Here is a 22,181-nt window from a genome sequence, read left to right as displayed (position 1 = left end):
TTTTCATATATCTCTTTCATATATCTGTATATCTTTTTGGGAAAAGTGATTGCTCATGTCCTCTGCCCATTTTTTAACTGGATTGTTTGTTTTTTGTTGTTTTGAGTCCTTTGTAGACTTTGGATATTAGCCCCTTATCCAAGGTACTATTTACATATATCTTCTCCCAGTCAGTAGGTTGCCTTTTTTTTATTTAGTAAAGTTTTATTTTTCAAAATGTACAGTCGTTGGGACCTGTTGTTCATGCACCTTCACCAGCAGCTGGGACATACCCCCGGGTGTTTCCAATGTAAATTACTGAGCTCTGTGTTTTGAAACTTGTTTAATAAGCCCTTTTACTAAGGAGCTCCTGCATGGCTACCTTGGCCAAAGATCAGTAGATCTTCATTCTCTCACAGACAATGGCTGGGTTTATAAACTTAGAGTTGGGAACTTTGTTACATAATTTGTCATATGACACTCTTCCAGATAACACTAGGGGATGGAGCTTGTCTCAAACTTTGCCTTTGGACCAGTTCTTCTTTTTTGGCCTTGCCCCCAGATTTGTTCACTGGGTCTTTGTTATTTCTTGACCGACTTTCCGGCATCTTTTCCTTGGGCAGCATAATAAAGCTTGGAGAGCAGCTGCTACCACTGCAGCCTTGCTAACATGTTGAAGAAAAAAGCAGTTATCTTTTTGTTTTGTTGATGCTTTCTTTTGTTGTGCAGAAGCTTTTTATTTTGATGTAGTCCCATTCGTTTATTTTTGCTTTTATTTCCCTTGCCTATGGGGTCAAGTTCCCAAAAACTCCTCTGAGACCAAGGTCCATAAGTTTACTGGCTATGTTTTCTTATATATATTTTATTGTTCCAGGTCTTATATACAAGGTTTTTAATACATTTTGAATTAGTGTTTGTGTATAGTGTCAGCTAGCAGTCTAGTTTTATTTATTTTTTTGTACGTGGCTTTCCTATTTTCCCTAGACCATTTCATGTTTCTTGTTCTTTTGTCAAAAATTAATTTAGCATAAAGGATTAAAGAACTACAAATTAGTAATTGTAGATGGTCATGGGGATGTGGAGCACGGCATAGGAAATGCAGTTAGCATTAATGTATTGGCTAGGTGGAAAACTGGAAGAGAGAAGGAGCAATTAGGGGGATCGTTTTATAAACTATATAAATGCCTAACCAATGTACTGTATACTTGAAACTAATAACAAAAAAGTTCTGTGTATATTAATAGAACTGCTAGTAGATAAAATATTGATCTAATATAGGCCTGTAATTTTTGTTTCATGCGTTGTCCTTGCCTGGTTTTGGCATCAGTGTAATGTTGGTCTCTTAAAGTGAGTTAGGAAGTATTTCCTTTTCAATTTTTTGAAAGAATTTGTTAAGAATAGGTATTAAATCTTTGAATATTTGATAGAATGTTTAGTTCTGAGTTTTTGATTCTATTCCATTGGTCTGTGTGTCTGTTTTTCTCTTGATATTATCCTGTTTCATTATTTTAACTTTGCTGTTGTATAATTTGAAGTCAAGGAGTATATCTCCAGTTTTGTTTTGTTTTTTAACCCCTCAGGATTGCTTTTGCTACTTTGGGTCCTTGTGGTTTTATACAAATTTGAGGGTTGTTTTTTTGTTTTATATCTTTGAAAAATGCCATTAGAGTTTTGTTGGAGATTGCATTAAATATATATCTTATTTTAGGTAAAACTGTCATTTTAATTATGTTAATATATTTTATCATATTAAATATATTTAAATATGTTAAATAGGTTAATTCTTTCAATCCATGAGCATTAAATATATTTCCTTTTTTTTTTTTGTCTTCTTCAATTTTTTTCAACAATTTTTTGGAGTGCATATATAGCCTTCACTTCCTTTGGTTATTCCTAGGTATTTATCCTTTTCATTGCAATTGCAAATGGGATTTTTTTCTTCATTTCTTTTTCTGCTATTTCACTATTAGTATTGAGGAATGCAACAGATTTTTGTACATTAATTTTTTTATTCTACAACTTTACTATATTTGTTTATTGTTTCAAATAGTCTTTTGGTGGAGTCTTTAGGGTTTTCTCTGTATAGAAACATCTCTTCTGCAAATATGATAGTTTGACTTCTTCATTCTCAATTTGGATGCTTTTTCTCTCTTTCTGTTGCCTGACTTTTCTGGCTAGAACTTCCAGTAATATGTTGAGTAACAGTGGTGAGAGAGGGCATCTTTGTCTTGTTTCTGATCTTAGAGGAAAAGCTTTCAGTTTCTCACTATTGAGTATGACATCAGCTGAGGGTTTGTTATATATGGCCTTTATTATGTTGAGGTACTTTCTTTTTATACTTATTTTATTGAGTGTTTTAATTATAAATGGGTGTTGTATCTTGTCAAATGCTTGTTGAGCAATTGACATCTATTGATAGGTCATATGATTTTTACCTTTTATTTTGTTAATGTGGTATATCACATTAATTAATTTATATATGTTAAATTATCCTTGCACCCTGGGATGAACTCTACCTGATTGTGATGTATTATCTTTTCAATGTATTATATTAAATTTGCTAGTATATTGTTGAGGATTTTTACATCTATGTTCATTAGAGATGCAAGCGTATAGTTTGTGGTTTTTGTGTGGTCCTTGCCGGATTTTGGTATCAGGGTAATGTTGGCCTTTCAAAGTGAGTTATGAAATGTTCTTTCTTCTCCAATTTTTTGGAAGAATTTGAGAAGAATAAATATTAAATGTTTGAATGTTTGGTAGAATTCACTAGTGAATACATCTGATCCAGGACTTCTGTGAGAAGTTTATGAGTGCTGTTTCAATTTTCTTACTGCCGATTTGTCTATTAAGTTTTCCAGTGATTCATGGGTCAGTCTAGAAGTGTTATATATTTCTAGAATTTGTCCATCTCTTCCAGGTTACCAAATTTGGTGACATATAGCCTTTTATAGTATTTTTATATAGCCCTTTGTATTTCTGTGGTGTCATTTGTAAATTTGTCTCTTACATTTTGGTTTTAATTATTCGAGTCTTTACTTTTTTCCTTGGTGAGTCTAGCCAGAGATGTATCAATTTTATCTATCAATTTTATCTATCTTTTCAAAGATCCAGCTCTTTATTTCATTAATTTTTTTCTGTTGTCTTTTGATTCTCTGTTTAATTATACTCTAATTTTTATCATTTTCTTCCTTCTACTGACTTGGGGCTTTATTTGTGCTTTTTAAGGTGAAGTGTTAGATTGTTTATTTGAGATTTTTATTGTTTCTTGAGGTAGGGCTATAATACTATAAATTCCTCTCTTAGTACCATTTTTGCTGAAATGTATATTTTTACGTATTGCAACATATAGTACTAGAACTGTTGGATACCCATGGCAAAGAAGTGAACTTCAGACTTTACCTCTCATCATAAATAAAAATTAACTCTAATGGATTAGAGACTTAAATAAGTGTAAGAGCAAAAACTATAGAGCTTCTAGAAGACAGAATTTAGTGACCTTAGGTTAAACAAAAATATCTTAAATTTAACACAAAAATTAATAAATGAAAAGTATCAATAAATTAGATCAACAAAATATAACAGTTTTGCTTTTCCAGAGACACTTAAAAACTTAAAAGACTAGGAGAAAATATTTGCAAAACACCATCCAACAAGGAATTACACTAGAATGTGTACACACACACACATGCACACACATATAGACATACATATGTATATATAAAATATATGTGTATATGTAACATATACATATATATACACAGATTATATATATGTGTGTGTGTATATATATATATATATTTTATATATCAATAATAAGGCAAATAACCTAATTTAAAATGGGCATAGTATTTGAAGAGACGCTTCAATAAAGAAGATTTCTGTAAATAAAGAAGCACATTAAATAATACTCAATATCATTTGACTCTATGGGAACGCCACTCAAAACTCCAATGCACTATCACTATATAATCAGTATAATGGTGATAATTAACAAGGTGAATCATAACAAGTTTTGGAGAGACTGTGAAACAAATGGAATCCTCATATACTTTAATAAGAATGTACAATGTTACAACCATTTTCAAAAACAGTTTTGCATTTTCTTAAAACACTACATATGCTTACTTCGTGACTCAGCCATTATTACTATTATAAATTATAATACATTTATGTATAATATTCTATAGTAATAATGACAACAATATTACTAGCCACTATTACAAGCCATAATTTCTATATAGTTGCCTAAACAAAACAAAAGCTACATAAACACAAAACTTGCACAAAATGTTAACAGAAACTTTATTGCAGTAGCCTAAATGTCTACCAATAGGTAAATGGATAAACAGGTTGTGATATAGCCATATAACAGAATAATATTAAACAATAAAAAGGAATAAACTATTATTTTACCCAACACCATGGATTAATCTCAAAATAATTATGTTTAGTGAAATATTCCATACGGAAAAGAGCATACATGCTGTACAATTCCACTTATTAAAAAGTCTAAGAAATGCAGATTATATTGATAAAAGAAGAGTTTTGCTTGGGAATGGAAAAGATTGGCAGAGAAGCATGGAAGAAAGTTATTACATGAAAACTTTGGAAGTGATATGTTCAGTATCCTGATTATAAGGGTGGTTTCCTGGTGGTGAACATATGTCAAAATGTATTAAATTAATACTAATAAATAATGAGATGTTCCTACATGTCATTATAATTTTTTAAATTTAATACTAGTTGCTGGTGAGAATTTGGAATAAAAATAATACTACATATTTCTAATAGGAAAAATTACTTATAAGGTAAAATGTATATTCACTGTATGATGAAGCTATTTCATTCTTCAATTTTTAGCCAAGAATTAGAACAAAAGAGTTTTTCATATATGTTCATAGCTGCTTTAGTCATAAAATTCCAAATCCGAAAACAACTCAAATATTTATTGTGAATAGGTAAACAAATTGGGTTATATCCACATATGATGTATAACACTCAGCAATAAATATTGATGCATTTAAAATTGATATGTTATATTCTGTGAAGGAATCCAGCCAAAAATGTACACATGTGATTCCATTTCTAATAAGTTCTAGAACAGGCAGAGGGAAGTTTTAGTGATGGAAAGCATATCAAAATTGACTACAAAAAGGTAGATTTGTAAGAACTTTTTAAGGGATGAACATTTCCTTGATGCTTATACACATTTGTCAAAATTCACCAAACTGTAAACCTAAATTGGCACTTTTTTAATACATAAATTATTTTGCAATATGGTTGATTTGAACAATAAGTAACAGGTTTCTAAGAAACTGAATCTTAAAACATTGACATGACATTTTACATAATACTACAATATAAATCTTTGTAAAAATTTTGTTTTTTTGTAAAATCTGAAATTCACAATCAGATCTACAATTAAGGTCATGATACATTTTTTCATGATTTGAGAAATGTTATAATTAAAAAGGAAAGAACAATTTTACCTACATAATGCCAAAATTCCAGCCAGATTCAATTAATGTATTCACAAACTTAATGGATTTAATGCCCCTTTAAAAGGTTAAATTAAATGAAGCCATTGTAAAAAATCAATTATAAATTATTTTTATTTATATAATTGTTGTGACGGAATTTATCATTTTACCATGTTTGGCCTAAATTAGTTCTGCATAACACTGCAAAAGTAACCCTTGATTTCTGTTAGGATATGTGTATCTATTTGGTCAGGGCCCTTTCAGTGGAAATCCAATATATATTATAGCATATTATTGTTATGACAGAAGCCTAGATGGTTAGAATTTGTGATTTAAATTAGCATTCAGAAGATTTTTCTTATATCTCAGCAGCTTGTAGTCAAATTTCATTGTTCACTCAAGACGATGTCCTATGGAGTGAGCATGTTTAGCTTGATGAGTGCACTGCTCTTCAACACCTCTGATCTCTGCTCTGACTGCTCTCCTCCCAGTCTTCACATGCCCTCTCCCACCCTGCATTCAGTTACAAAGCATATATGAAATTCAGACTGCCCTATAAAAAATTACAAAATAGACTTTACTTCTCAATATTATTTTCCTTACCTTGTTTGTTTCCTCATAAGACATTAACTATATGCATTAAATTTTGAGTGTATTTTTTTATGGTTCAAAACGTTCTTAATTCCATGAAAGCATACTGTGCCCAATTTTTGTCACTGCTTTCTATTTAGTATCTTATATATCAGGTATTCATGAAATTTTAGTTGCATGGATGGATGCATCTGCTTAATCAGACAAGAGATGTAGGGAAAGTGAGGTTTTGTCAGAGTCTGACTAACCTTGCTGCGTTGCTGATCAAGTTTCAGTTTCCCAACCTTTGTGTTATCTCTTGAAAGTCAGAAATCAGGATTCCTCTGCTGAAGCAGGAGAAAAAATAAAATCCAAGCCATTGATTTAGAAAATGAGCTATACATCTTTGCTAAAGCATACCTTCCTATCTATTTTCAAAAAGATTAAAATAATTAAAAATTTTTTAAAAGCATACAATTATTTGCAGTCTTATGGTCCAAACACATTGGTTATCTCTATTTATTTATGGTGATAAATCATTCAGTTAAGAAAACACTTGTTTTTATCCTATCTATTTCACTGATTACCTCTGATCCTCTACTTTCGTACCAAGGTATTGTAATCATGATCAGTCTCACCAAATGCAGGTACTGAAAAACAGCAAAACTGTTCTTTCTTTTCTTTTTACCTGATTGCAACCAAATCTAAAGTCAAAACTCAAGTCATGAACATGTGGGCTTAATAGCCTAATATATAAACCCCTCCCAATCCAAGATTGTTTATGCAAATTGGCACAAATTGAAGGGGATTGAGCAAGGGAGGAGAGAAGAAACTTGTTAAGGCATCTGTTTTGTTTCTTTTGCTCCAGGACATGGGTTTGACTTTTTCATTACCTCTGGTTCTGCTGCCCAAATTTATAACAAGAGAAATTACCTCTCTTGGTGTTTCTGCAGCAGGCTAATTTAGCATGTCAGAAGACTGTTTACTCTCATTTGCTTCTTCCTGTACTTCTGTCAGACAACTTAGCAAAACTTTTTTTTTTTTTTTTTGATTCACATAAGGAACTAAAAGGAACTAAAATCAAGAGTAAACTAGATTTGGATTCAAGTCATACATACTCTTTGCCAGAATTGAGACTCAGGTTAATAAATACAGTGTTATAATGGAGAATTTTGGCAACATTCTTAGTGGACAAGAAAGACTAACTGTAGCAAGGAACATATTGGGGTCCTACTGAAAGAGAAACTCTACTATAGGAGACTGTTAGAGTTTTAGGTCAACTTCAAAATCCTAGCTGACTGGATTTCTGTTATTGAGACTGGATTGTTTTAACCTGTCTGCAATCAAGATAATTCTTTAAAATAATCATTTTTTATTAATAACATAATAAATGGAATAAAATAGTTGATTTATTATCACTATACTTAGCCATTCGATTTTCTTCTAATTCTGTTTCACCCTTTTTATATTTTATAAATTTATCTTTAAGAAGGTCAACATTCCTTCTGAGGACTATATGAATATTGCAACAAATTTTATATGAGTTTTATAGAGTATAATATTAGCACATTGATTTCATGACATCCACAATATTATTTTCCTCTAAGGAGAAACCTTTGATTTGATCTCAAATCAAAGGTAATAAGAACTCTCTAATTTTATATTAATATTCATAAAAAGTAATGTTCTTACTTGATTTTCTCTACATTATTAGAACAGTGTTGCAAGAAGTATCTTGAGAAGGACATGCCAATTCAAGCCTGAAAATAAAAATTAAATAACTAGTGAACAGCTTTTGGTATCTTTTTATACAGTAGTTTAAGATTTGAAGATGTCTGGGAAATAATATTTCCATTGAAACTTTAATATAATTGTAATTTTTATTAAAATTACTTTAATAGTCATTTTAGGAGTTGTCACCGTATAACATAACAACTTATGAATTTTACTGATTTTCATGCAACTTTCCTTTTAGATTTAAAAAGTATTACCATTATATCTATTTGTAAAAAATAATATAAGGCTATATAACCTTTCCCCAGCAAACAGTAGCTATCTACATATTCTTTCCCATAAATAATGGGGAAAAAGTTTGCTCAGAAATTGTTTTAACAAATGTCAACCTATAAATATTTATAACAAGGAAATTTCCCTCATAGAGTTTTCCAGATTTTCATGGTAAAATATATATATATTTCTTATGTGCACTGACAAAATTATTTATTAAAATTTAAATAAATGGAATCGTCAATCAAAAATAAAATTTCTATGCAAATGAGTCAAGCCTACAAACATTCATTCTGCTTTCCTCCCTTCCTCCTCCTCCTCTTCCTTCTTCTTCTCACTCTCCCCCCTCCTTCCCCCTCTTTCATCTTCTTACCCTTGTCCTGCTTTAAACACTCAAATGCAGATGTCTAAACTCAACTTAAGAGAGACTGCTCTTATGATATTTTAGAATAATGCCGAATATCAGGTGCTTAATTTGACATGGCTTTAAGTAAGATGTATTACAAATTGAATTTAATTAGAAGTTATTAAGGTGTTTATTACAGAAGTTGAAAGTAAACCTGTGAATAATGTTAATACTGAGATGGATCCTACTCCCAAAGTATAATGCTATGTGGAAAAGAACTTGTGGAAAGATATCTGTAGTGTGTAGCATCTAGGATGGAAAAAGGAAAACATGACTGACAATACTGGATTCATACACAGCAACTGAGGAGATTAGGGTTACAACGGACAAAAAGTCACTGGAAGATTTTCTTGTGTGTGTGTGTGTGTGTGTGTGTGTGTGTGTGTGTACCCATGAGTTGATATATACAGTCATGCACTGCATAATGATGTTTCAGTCAAGGATGGACCCATATATATGACTGTGGTCCCATAATGAGCTGAAAAGTTCCTATCATCTAGTGAAGCTGTAGCCATTGTAATGCCATTACAAGGTGTTTGTGTTTTAAGTTAACTCTTATTACAAGGAAAAAAGTTTAAAAAAGTAAAAAGTTTATTAAGTAAAATTATGGTAAACTAAGGTTAATTTATTATTGAAGAACTTTTAAAAAATGAATTTAGTGTGGCCTAACTATACAGTGTTTATACAGTCTACAGTAGTAAGCAGTATACAGTAATGTCCCAGGCTTTCACTGTCACTCACCCTCACTGACTCACCTAGAGCAATGGCCAGTAATGCAAGCTTCGTTCATAGTAAGTGTCCTATACAGGTTTACTGATTCTTTTTTTTTTATCTTTTATACTGTATTTTCACTGTATCTTTTCTATGTTTAGATACACGAATACTTATCACTGTGCCACAGCTGCTTACAGTATTCACTATAGTAACATGCTTTACAGGTTTATAGCCTTGGAGCAGAAGGCTGTACTGTATAGCTAGGTGTAGATAGAGTAGGCTAAAACATCTAGATTTCTGTAATTGCATCCTGTGATGTTCTCGCGATGACAAAATAGCTAACACATTTTTTAGAACATGTCCCCATCATAAAGGGATGCACAACTGTATAAATATGTATGTATATGTGTATATATATGTGAATACATACACACATATATACCTGTGCCATTTGAATTTTATTTTACCTGCATATATATTATCTATTCAAAAAAATCCCTACTAATTTAAAATACATTTAAAACATGTGAACTTTGTTGACCTAATTTGAAATCAGACCTGAATTATAGCTAAAGAAAGTGTTGTCACATTCCATTTCATTTTTTTTCTTCAGTAAGGATTTTTCTGATCTGACAAACTCACCCCAACACTGCCTTGTCCTGTAGACAGACAGACAGACTGAATAAACCATTTCCCTAGTTTGGCATTCTCGTAGCACTTGGTATTTTTGTTGTAAAGCTGTTTTACTATTAGTAATTATTTTAAATATTGGGTTAATGTTTCTCTCACTAGATTATAAACACCATGAAAAAAGCGACCACTATTGTACCTTCAATGCCTAGCACAGAGGGAAGCAAAACATTTTTGAATGAAGTACGTTTCTGTACATTTTTTTCCCCCATGGAAATGGCTTCCCTTATTCTGTATTTAGAGAAGGCCATGGGCATGTTTAAGTTTGGAACTCAGAGAGGCAGAAGTCTATACTGGGTCTGTGTCTAAATTGCTCTGTACCCTTAAGCAAGTTTCTTTTTTCATTTTACCCCCCAGACTCTCCCCTTTAGTGGCCATCAGCTTGTTCTCTATATCTCTGGGTGTCTCTATTTTCTTTATTCATTTACTTTTCTTAGATTCCATATATAAGCGAGATTATATGGTATTTGTTTCTGTCTGACTTACTTCACTTAGCATAACATAATATCTTCTAGGTCCATTCATGGTGTTGCTGATGAAAACATTTCATACTTTTTTATTGCTGAATTATGTATATTATATAATTATATATAGTATATATTCATAAAATGTATATATATGCAATATACTAAATATATAATATACTATATAAATATATTATCTATAACAGCATATATGATATATTACATATATTATATATTTTATATTGTATGTATCTCATATTTCTATATTCAATATATAATACGTATGAATTATAAAATTATATAAAATATATAATATACAATTTATAAACTATATTATATATATAATTATATATATACACATACAACAAATGTTCTTTATTCATTCATCTATTGATCGATATCTAGGTTTCTTCCATATCTTGGTTATTGTAAATAATGCTACAGTGAACATAGGGGTATATAGGTAATTATATCTTTAGGAATTAGTATTTTGTTCATTTGTTTGTTTGTTTTGGAATAAATACTTAGAAGTGGAATTGCTGGAAAGCATGGCAACTGTATTTTTAACTTTTTGAGGAATTTTCATACTGTTGTCTGTAGCAGCTGTACTTGTTTATAATCCCACCTATAGTGTATGAGGGTTCCATTTTCTCCACATTCTTGTCGGCATATCTTTGTTAGCTTATTAATGATAGCCATTCTGACAGGTGTCAGATAATGTCTCATTGTGGTTTTAATTTGCATTCCTGATGATTAGTGATGTTGAGCATCTTTTCATACGTCTGTTGATCATCTATCTGTATGTCCCCTTGGAAGAAATGTCTGTCCAGCTCTTTGCCCATTTTTTAATTGGATTGTTTGCTTTTTTGGTGTTAAGTTGCATGAGTTCTTTATATCTTTTGGATATTAACTCTTCATCAGATGTATCATTTGCAAATATCTTCTGTCATTCAGTGGATTGTTTTCATTTTGTTTATGGTTTCCTTCACTATGTAAAATATTTTTAATGTGTTGAAATCCCATTTGTTCATTTGTTTATACATTCAAAAAAGATGTTGCTAAGAGTGATGTCAAGTTTACTGCCTATGTTTTCTTTTAGGAGTCCTATGGTTTCAGATCTAACATTTAGTCTTTAATATATTAGGAGTTTATTTTTGTATATGGTATACAAAAGTGGTTCGATTTTCATTTTTTGCATATCTGTCCAGTTTTGCCAACACCATTTATTGAGAGACTGTCTTTACCCCATTATATATGCTGTCATTGTCAAATATTGGCAACATAAGTGAGATTTATTTTTGGGCTCTCTATTCCATTCCATTGATTTATATATCTGTTTTATTCTAGTACCATACTGTTTGAATTATTGTAGCTCTGTAGTATAGTTTGATATTAGGGAACGTGATACCTCCTGCTTTGTTTTTCTTTCTCAAGATTGCTTTGGCTGTTTGGGGTCTTTTCTAGTTCTATGAAAAAATGTCAATGGAATTTTGATACGGATTGCACTGGATCTATAGATTGCTTTAGGTAGTAAGGACATTTTCACCATCAATATTAATCCTTCCAATCAATGAGCAAGGTATATTCTTCCATTTATTTGCATCTTGTTCAATTTATTTTTTCAGTATCTTCATAGTTTTCAGAGTACAAGTCTTTTACCATGTTAAATCTGGTTTGCTAATACTTTGTTGAAAATTTTTGCATCTATGTTCATCACATATATTGGCCTATAATTTCCTTTGAAATGTCTTTATCTGGTTTTGGTATTAGAGTAGTGCTGGTGTCATAAAACAATTTTAGAAGAATTGAATTTTAAAAATAAAACCAAAACACTTAATAGCATTACAGAAAATCACTTGTAAAACATTTCATAAAACATTTTCTGTAAACAATAAAATTAATGTACTGCACAGTAAAAATGTTCTCTGGGCTCAAAAATTAATAAGTAATAACAATCAGCTATAACAACTTGACAATTCTTTGAACTACTGATGTATATTGCCACTTGCTTGATATTTAGAAAGAAAGACAGAACATTTTTGTCTCCCCTAATAATTTCTGACCATTTTATTATTTTGTAAATTTCATCTGACTTTCAAGAATATAATTTGTTTAAGCACCAAGACAGACCAAGAGATATAACCAAGATTTACTTTTGAAATATTACTTTTAAAATTACAGTTTCTTTTTGATCCAAATATATATTAGATTATCTATGTGCCTTCTAACTCCTGACATTGTACTAACGAGTTGAAGCCAAGCCTCATAGCTAATACCTTACCTTAATGGGGTCCATTTGGCTTGGTGAAGATTTAAAGCAAGCATTTTTTGAGTGCAACTAAGTTTTCTTCATTGTTTACTCAAAAGTGACCAATTGTAGTAGCTGCTCTGAAATTTGTATTTGTTTCAATACAAGTTAACAATATATTGTTAATGTCAGTATATTTCAAGTATTTGTGCCTAGCCAACATGGAAATTGAATTTCATTTGAAAGCAGAAACAGGTTACTGATTCTAAATTAAGAGTTTATGAATATGTAAATGTGAGTCTAAATCATAGTATAGAAATCTTTTCTAAGAGATATTTAATTATCTAAAAGGAGAAGCATGAGACATTGTAATTTGTAAGGGAAAATGACTGTCTGTAATAAAATGAATGCTAAGGATATATTTAAAAAACTGTATTATTAAACAAAGTAAGATAGGAAATGAGAATAGTGAAGGACTCAGGAGAAATAAATTACATTTATCTTTGACTATCTCACGAATTACCTGTTAACTTTAACTTCTGTTTTTTTTTTTTTCTTGATTACCTGTTAACTGGTTATAAAAATATGTCTTACATTCTTTTAATATTTTAGGAGGAAAAGAAAGATGTATTTGCAAATCGTTTTAAGAGCTTTAAAAAACATCAATTGAACACATTATTTTCATAATTCTAGAAGTCTTTTAATTATTTAATAGCCATGGTGATAGTAATAACAATAACCAAGTAATTAAAACAGAATATCATCATCATTCACTTAATAACCTATGTAAGACTAAATAATTTTCCATTTACTAGCCTGGAAAGGAAGAAGGAAGGTGATTTCAACACCTCTTCCCACTGGAAAAGGAGAAACCATGAGGGAATCACTAAACCTTTTCAAAAGGAGTGGAACAGATACCAATAAATGTCTCAGCATTCTATTTTTTTTTTTTTTTTTTTTTGAGAAAAAGGTTTTTATTTTGTTAGTAGGCTAACTATTCTTGGAAGAGGCAGGAACACAGTGTTTTTTTCCATCAATTCTTGGCTGTTCGGGGAAAAGCTTATTTCTAATTCCGTTCACTGGTAACAGCAACAGCTGGTTCTCCTCCCTCTGATGGAGATTGCCACCATTTCCTGTTTCATCTCAGCTGATAAGGGTGTCTATTATTTATGATCATTAGATTACACTCATCCCTCAGCTTTTGGGCAGGTAGACAAAAACAAATCAGTGTATTAATCTTTCTTTCCGTGATTTTCAGTCTGTGGATTCACACCTGCCCTTTTCCCATACTTATTAAGGAAAAACTGTGTATACAATGGACTTTGTACCATGAAGGAAAGAAAAATAAAATTTAGAATAATATGCAGAGAATTCTGTAATCTTGCTTATGTTATTGAAAAAAAGGCACTGGCACTTGATATTCTATCATTGCGAGTCATCATTAGCAGTTTTTAATTCTTACTGAATGTCTTTTAGGTGCAAATACAGCAGTAGCTATAACTATCAGAAATACAATTTATACATTCAAATTGTTAAATACAATTTTCTTCATGTGAAGAAATTTTTTTTTGAAGCAAATAATCGTTCTTTGTAAAACAATGAGTAGCTCTAACAGATACTTTTGAAACTGAGAGAGGAGTTAACATACAGGTCTTTCGCAAAGCAAATAAAGTTTTTCTTGTGCCTATTTAAAGGACTCTATGGCATTCAAAATATCATTCCCACTTATGCAGGTGTTACAAAACCTAAAGAATTTCTATAGTCTGACACACATATATAAAATCATCCTGATATTCTGTAAATGTTTAGAAACCAATTGTATCAAAAACTGCAGTTTTAATTAAATTAACTGAACTTTTTTTGCTTCCTTCCTATATAATGCAAAACTTGATAATGTGCTTATCTTTAAGAAATACAAAAATAAGTTTAGTAACTTTTGCACTGTAATAACATGAATCAAAACTGAGGCTTGGGCTTTCTTTTAGGGTTCTATTTACAAGGCCACTATAAATGAATGAAAAGGAAAAGTAGTGAGAGTAAGGCCCTGTGAAGAGAGAATCACTTCTGTACTAAAGATAGATTTCAAAACACATGCCCTCTGACGTGGTCTACACCTCAATTTCAAGCAGCAGCTGTGCCTTAAAGTGCACCCAGCTGATAATATAGAACCCCAGGGAAAAAATAAATGCTGAAAGATTAAAAAATTTCAAGATGTTTAAGTCAACACAATAATTTCATTAAAGTAAATACCACACATTCTGATAATATCCTCAATATGTCAACTACTTATAATGTCCCTGCTTTCAATAGCCTGTTTGGAATGTAACCAAGGTTATAGTAAAACTAAAGCAAAAGTTGACTATTAATTATAAGTAAAAAGAAATGAAGATTTAATAAAATATCTTTTAAGAGATTTAAGTTTTAGTTTGTTTAGACTCTACTGGATTGAATTAATGACATCTAAACCTACTTAATTATAAGAATTTTAAAGTCTAAAGTTTATTTCAAGTATCTATTTTCTATCACTATTTATATATGTCTACATCTATAGTAACGTCCACATCTATATTCTTATTTATACTTATAACCCTATATTTATTCATATACATATTAATCTAATATTTAATTTCCTTTTTAAAAATATATGCTTCTTTAAAGGTCATCAGTAGGTGTATTTCAAACTTGCAAGATAAAAGTGCAGTAATAACAGAAATACATGTGAGCAGTATGATGCTAAGACTGAAGTGTGAACTGAAGTTAACAATCCAGTGATAAAAGACAAGAGCATGACATTTGAGAAAGAATTCAAGCATTCTTTCAACCAAATATAGTTAGATAGTTTTGAAAAATTATTTAAACCTCTGAATTAGAGTTTTCTTACCTCAAAAAAGAAATAATAATACTGGCTCATAGTGGGATTCTACCATGAGCAAGCAAATTTATTCAAAGATTTCACATTGGAACCTAAGTTATGTGAGGATCTTAATGACAACTCATAACTATTATCATTTCATATTTGAAAAATTGATATTGAAATGCTCATACTTTGGCCAACAGAGTGATATTAAGAGTTGCATTTCGTGAAAAATATTTTTGAGGTAATAACAATATTTTAATGTTCTTCCACCATGATGAAGTTGTTTAAACATAACCTATAAAAATTTTAAATGTTTGGAAGGGCTACCATTCATAATACAGCTATAAAAAATTATGAAGTCTTGATTTTGGAGCTACTTTTTATCATTTCTATTGTTTTTCACTGGGGTAAAATATATTTGTGTGTGTGTGTGTGTAATAAAATTTGCCATTGCTTCATTTAAAAATATTTAGTTTAGTAGTATTATTTCCATTAGTGTGTAAACCATCACCACCCCACCTCCGGAAGTTTTTTATTTTCTCAAACTGAAACTCCATTCTCATCTGATAAGTCTTCTTTTTTCTTTCCTCTGCCAAGTGCCTGGCAACCACCATTTTGCTTCCTGTCCTTATGTATTTGACTAATCTAAGTATCTCTTAAATGAAATCATATGATAATTTTATTTTTATCTGGATTACTTAGTGTAATATATTCAAAGTTTGTCTATGTTTTCACATTACAAAAATTTAATTTCCATTTAAGGCTGAATAATGCTCTATCATAGATATATACCATATTTTGTTTATCTGTTCAGACATCAGTGGACATCTGAGTCGTTTCCACCTTCTAGCTACTGAGAATAATACTACTATAAACATTGATGAACAAATATCTTCTCGTGTTCCTTTTTTCAGTGCTTTGGGTTAATAGTAGTGGAATTGTTAGATTGAAAGGTAATACTGTTGTTTTTTTTTTTTTTTTTAAGAACCACCAACTGTTCTCTACAGTGCCTGTACCATCTAATCTTTCCATCACCAATGCAAAGTGTTCAATTTTCTCCACATTTTAACCAACACTTTATTTCTGTACTTTTGATAATACCCAACCTAAAAGTTATGATGTAACATCTCGTTGTAGTTTTGATTTGCATTTAACTAATAATTATTGATGTTGAACATTTTTTCATCTGCTTATTTCTCCATTTGTACATTTTTTTTTTTCGAGAAATGTTTAAGCAAGCTTCTTGCCCAATTTTGAAATAGAATTGTTTATTTTGTTGCTATTGTTGAATCTTAGTTCTCTAGATATTCTGGATATTAATCCTTCATCAAATATACAATTTGAAAATATTTATTTCATTGTATATACTGTCTTTTCACTTTATTCATGTCTTTTGATTTATCAAAGTTTTTAATTTTGTTGAAGTTCATTTTATCTATTATATTTTTGTTGTCTGTGCCTTTGTTGTCATAGCTAAGAAATAATTGCCAATTCCATTGTCACAAAACATTTTCTCTATATTTTTTCTAAGACTTATGATTTTAGCTTTTACATTCAGATGTCTAAGTCATTTGAGTTTATTGTGTATATGATGGAAGAGTTCAGGTACATTTCTTTTGGTATGTGGATATCTAGTTTCCCCAGCATGATTTGTTGCAAAGAGTGTCCTTTCCACATTGGTCGCTCTAAGTACCCCTGAAAACAACTTAATCATATATGTGAGCTAATTCCTGGGCTCTCCATTCTGTTCTATAGAGTTTTATATGTCGGCTTTCATGCCAGTACAACACCATTTTGATTACTGTAATTTTATAGTATGTTTTGAAATCAGAAAGTGTGAGACCATATACTGTTTTTTTTTTTCCAAGATTGCTTTGATTGTGCAAGATTTCTTACGATTCCAAATGAATTTTCCTATTTCTATAAGAAAAACATTGGAATTTTAATAGGGATTGTATTGAATTTTTAACTTGCTTTGTATAGTTTTGATATATTAAGTATTCTAATTCATGAACATGAGGGTTTTCCATTTACTTATGTCTTTTTAAATTTCTTTCAGCATTTTGTAGTTTTTAGGGTACAAGTCTTTCAGCTCCTCAAGTTTATTCCTATTTTATTCTTTTTCGATGCTATTGTATGTAGATTGTTTTCTTAATTTTCTTTTCTAATTCTTCATTGTTAATGTATAGAAATGGATTCGATTTTTGATTGTTTATTTGTATACTACAACTTCACTGAGTTTGTCTATTTTTCAGTTTGTGTGTGTGTGGACTTGTTAGGTTTTTCTACATATAGAATCATATCATCAGTGAACAGAGATAATTGTACTTCCTCGCCCTCCTGATTTGATGCCTTTATTTTTCTTGCCTAATTAATCTGACAAGAAAAATCAGCACTGTGCTGAATAGAAGTGGTGAAAGCATAATTTTTTTTTGTTCTTCTGGATCTTTGAAGAAAACCTTCACCATTGATAGATGTAAGCCATAAGCTTTCCATGTATGACCTTTATTATACTGAGGTAACATCATATTTCTTGTTTGTTGAGTTTTTTAATCATGAAACTATTTGAATTTTTTCTAATGTTTTTTCTTCATTAATTGTGATCATTGTGTCCCCCGTCCCTTAATTCTATTAAGTGGTATATTGTGTTATTTTCAGTATGTTGAACAATCTTTGCAGTCCAGAATAAATACTACTTGGCATTGAAGTATAGTCCTTTTAATATGTTGTCTAATACAGTTTTCAAGTATTTTCAAAGATTTTTACATGAATATTTATCAAGGGTATTGGCCTATGGCTTTCTTAGTCTGACTGGTATTAGGGTGATACTGGCCCCATACTATGAGCTAGATGTGTTCTCTCCTTTTCATATTTGGAATATTTTGAGATATATTAGTGTTAATTCTTTTTAAAAGTTTGTCACAATTCTTTAGTAGTGCCACCTGGTTCTAGGCTTTCTTTGGTGGGATGTTTTAGATTGTTATTTAATCTTTTTATTAATTATAGGGCTGTTAAGATTTTCTATTCATGAGTCACTCTTGTTAGGTTATAAGTTTTTTAGGAATTTGTATTACCTAAGTTATCCAATGTGTTTACACACAACTATTTATTTTATTGTATTATCATAACTTTTCTTTAAAATCAGTAAGCAGTAATGTCCCCTCTGCATTTTTTAGGAACAATTTCTGTCACTTTATTTTTTCCCTATGAATGGGTCATGTTTTCCTAGTACAGATGCTTTAAAATAACTTTATTTTCCAAAGAGTCTCTCCCATGCTGCTTCTCAGTGCTTTGGGTGTTCTATTTATTACTCTACCCATAATCATTTGTCCCAGGTGAATGCGGGTCTGTAGCTCCTGGCAGCTTCACAAGCCATCCTCACTGCTTCCTACAGCTTTTCTTAGCATGAAACCCCCACTATACTGATTTCCCTGAATTAAGTGAAACAGAAACCAATCTCTCCAGCAGCCCCCCAAAAGGTTAGAACATTGCAAATAGTTTTCACTCTACTACCTCCAGGTCAAGGAGGAAACCAGCAATTGGGCCACTATTCTCCCCAGATCTTGCTATGCTGCACTAGGGAGGGGCTGTGGCAGGGGCTAGTACAAATGCAATTAATTTTTCTACAATTTCGAATGTGGCTTTTTCTTGATTGGACATTTGCTTGGTTTCTGTAGACCTTTGACTATATTCCAAATTTTAGCTAGTCTCTAGTTGTATTTTTTATGTTTCTGTGGGGGTAAAAAGGGCCTGGATCTTAGTCCACCATTTTGTGAACTTCTCTGTCGCTATTCCAAATGTAATATTTGGCTCAACAAAACATGGACATGTCAAGTAAATGGATGAGTTGGTCTTCATCTAAAATCATGTCAACATATTGACTTTTTATAACATATTAACCTTATGTTTTGAAGTTAAAAAGCAAATACACCAAAAATATTATGTCCAAAATAATTATGTTGAAAAGTTGTTAACTATACCCAATACACAAGAGGAAATTTTATATAAGGATCATTAAAGACATCCTCTTATCTTCATCACTTATCCCAACTCTCAGACAACATCCTACAACAATTTTCCATCTTAATGGGCTATCCTTTCCAAGTTCTTGAGCAGAAGATATCTCAGTGAATTTTGACAATATATAGTCTTTTATGTAATGTATAGAGAATTGGCTTTTTATTAATGCTAGATTAATTTCATTCTTAGCAAATCCGTTTCATGTAAACATCTGTGATGGAGAATGCCAGAAGGGATGTAATAGATGCTAATACACATCCAGTTTCAAAATTCAAACACGGTGTGATCGTGAACATCCAAATGTAAATGTTGGCAGTCATGAGGACCTACTTATTTAATATGTTTTAAGTCCACCCTTACTGCCATAGTAATCATTCTCACTTTTAATACTTCCCTTGAATTTTCTTTTTTCCATGATTTGTATTTTCTAAATATTTCAGCTTATCCATCATTTAATTTCAGTAACATATCCATCTTGTCAAAGTAACATAAGATGATCTTGAAGGTTATAATGAAATTGTTATCACTTGAAAACAAAAACAAAATCTTGTCTGTTAACATATAAAACAAAGCTGTCTCAGCATTCTCTTACAAGTAGGTTAAAGATGTATAAATGTTTCATTTGTACAAAAGATTATTTTGCTTTTACCTAAAAAGCTTTATGCATTATTATTTCCTGATCATGTTAGAACAGGTATATATTCTGTATTATTTATACCTATTTGCAATCCTACTTCCAATCTTTTTTTTTTTTTTCCTTTAAAATAAACAGCTAGGGATTTTATCAACAATTTCATGTAGTAATAGTAGTAAGAATATTATTTACTCTTTAACCACTTAAGAATACTTATACCATGTTAAGTGTCATATAAGTTATAATAGGTAGATTAAATAAAACTATCTTGTTCAAGAAGATACATGAGTTTTGAATATTACAAATGTGCTTCTTATATTTGGATGCTAATTTTATATCTAAAGTATGTTGATTTTAGTGAAATATTCCATATCTCTTATTTTTAAAAAATATCTACCTAGTCCTCTTTTTATATTTTTACTATTCTTCTAGAATCAATGTAGATGGCAGCTAAATATCTACTCTAAATTATCAGAGAACTATTTTAAGAAAGTATCAATCTACCCCTGAAGTCAGTAGTTTCATATTATCAGGTTAATGTCAACCTATTTTTTAAAAAGTTAAAGGCCAGTTTTCTCAAAGACACGTACTCTTTAATGTCGTTGGCACACCCAGTCTGAACTTTCAGATTGTATATGCCCTGGTTGAGAACCACAGGTTTTGGATGTACAATCTGTTGTCCAAATGGAATTCCTTTATCTCAGTGCTTAGATGGGTGCTTCATACTCAGGAAGCCACAAAATTAAAGTTTGATATATGTCTTTCTTTTTTTTTTTCACACCAAATCCTCAAATAGGTAGTCAAAACTATCGTTCTGTTTCTCTTTTGCCACTATTAATCATGGCCTTCTTTAAATGTGCTTGTCTCTTCCCTGTACTATCAATGCACTATTCTGAACACCTTTCAACATAACTAATGATTATTTTGTTTTATTCCTTGGTTAGTATTGCTCTGTTTCACTCCTGGAAATTTCCCAAGGATGGCCTTTGTTTTCTTTTTATATGTACCGTGTCCTAAAGATCACTCATGGCCTTGTGTTTTCTGTTATCACTCCTTCTGTGATGACTTCAGAATGTTTATTTTCATTCTTGTCCTTCTTTTGTTTGTGTTATGGTGCTTGCTTTAACAGCAGGGACTTTGATATAAGCGAAAGTGAGTTTTGCAAGCAAAATCCATAATCTGTATTATACTAACGATTTTATAAAGGATAACCATTTTGTACTAAATTTATTTTTATAAACAATTACCTAACAATATACCTGGATCAATGAGCAGAACTGTATGTTATGTGCTAATATGAATGTGAGCAAGACCATAAAAAGCGGAATGCAAAGGTTGTAACTAAAGATATAATGTCCCTTTCCAAAAAAGCCAGTGCCACATTGTCTTTGATGAACTTTCCGATATTTTTATCGGAAAGTTCATCAGTTATAAGTGATTCTCCAACATATTGTAAATATGGTTATTTTAAACAAACATAATTACATCATTTAAAACAGAGTTTGTGATCACAGATATTTGGTACTATACTATCTTTCAAACCTAGAATACTACCTTTTTGAAAATATCTCTGAGATGTATAAATGGCTTTGACAATTCTCCTCTAAGACAATTTTTGGCCTTTTTATTTTTTTACCTATATCATTCTACATCTCAACATCATTATGTGAAACAGTTAATTTACTTTCCTTAAATAATTAAAAATTTGTCATAGGTAGAAATAATTGTTATAGTCACAATGAACATTATACTTATGTTATCTCACAATTTTTCTTATTATAATTATTAATATAATGTAGAATTATGTGTATAATGTTATAAAATATAATCCTTTATAAACATTTATAAAAATAGTTACACATAAATATAATACTTCCACTCTCAAGCTTAAAACCTTTCCGGTTCATAAATCAAACCTAGAATTCTTCATTTAATTTTCATGAATTTCCACAATGTTACAGCAACATTTTAATCTCATCATTGGATATTTCTGACATACTTTCTACCTTATGATTGAATCTCCTTTTAGTCTCTATACTGCTTTCTAGATTCATGTACTTATACCTATCACTTTACTTGTCTATAAGATGAATGCTATCTTTCAGTGCACAT

At 30.7% G+C, this 22,181-nt stretch overlaps 1 pseudogene; it reads right to left on the bottom strand.

Moving 5' to 3' along the window:
* Positions 1-241: 241 nt before the first annotated feature.
* LOC118609300 overlaps positions 242-22,181 on the bottom strand; it is a 107,125-nt pseudogene continuing 85,185 nt past the window's right edge.

The sequence above is a fragment of the Rousettus aegyptiacus genome, unplaced genomic scaffold (genome assembly GCF_014176215.1).
Source record: "Rousettus aegyptiacus isolate mRouAeg1 unplaced genomic scaffold, mRouAeg1.p scaffold_m13_p_11, whole genome shotgun sequence".
NCBI classification, from domain to species: domain Eukaryota; kingdom Metazoa; phylum Chordata; class Mammalia; order Chiroptera; family Pteropodidae; genus Rousettus; species Rousettus aegyptiacus.
Note: the sequence above shows the minus strand (reverse complement) of the source record. Positions and strands in the feature narration are given on the sequence as shown.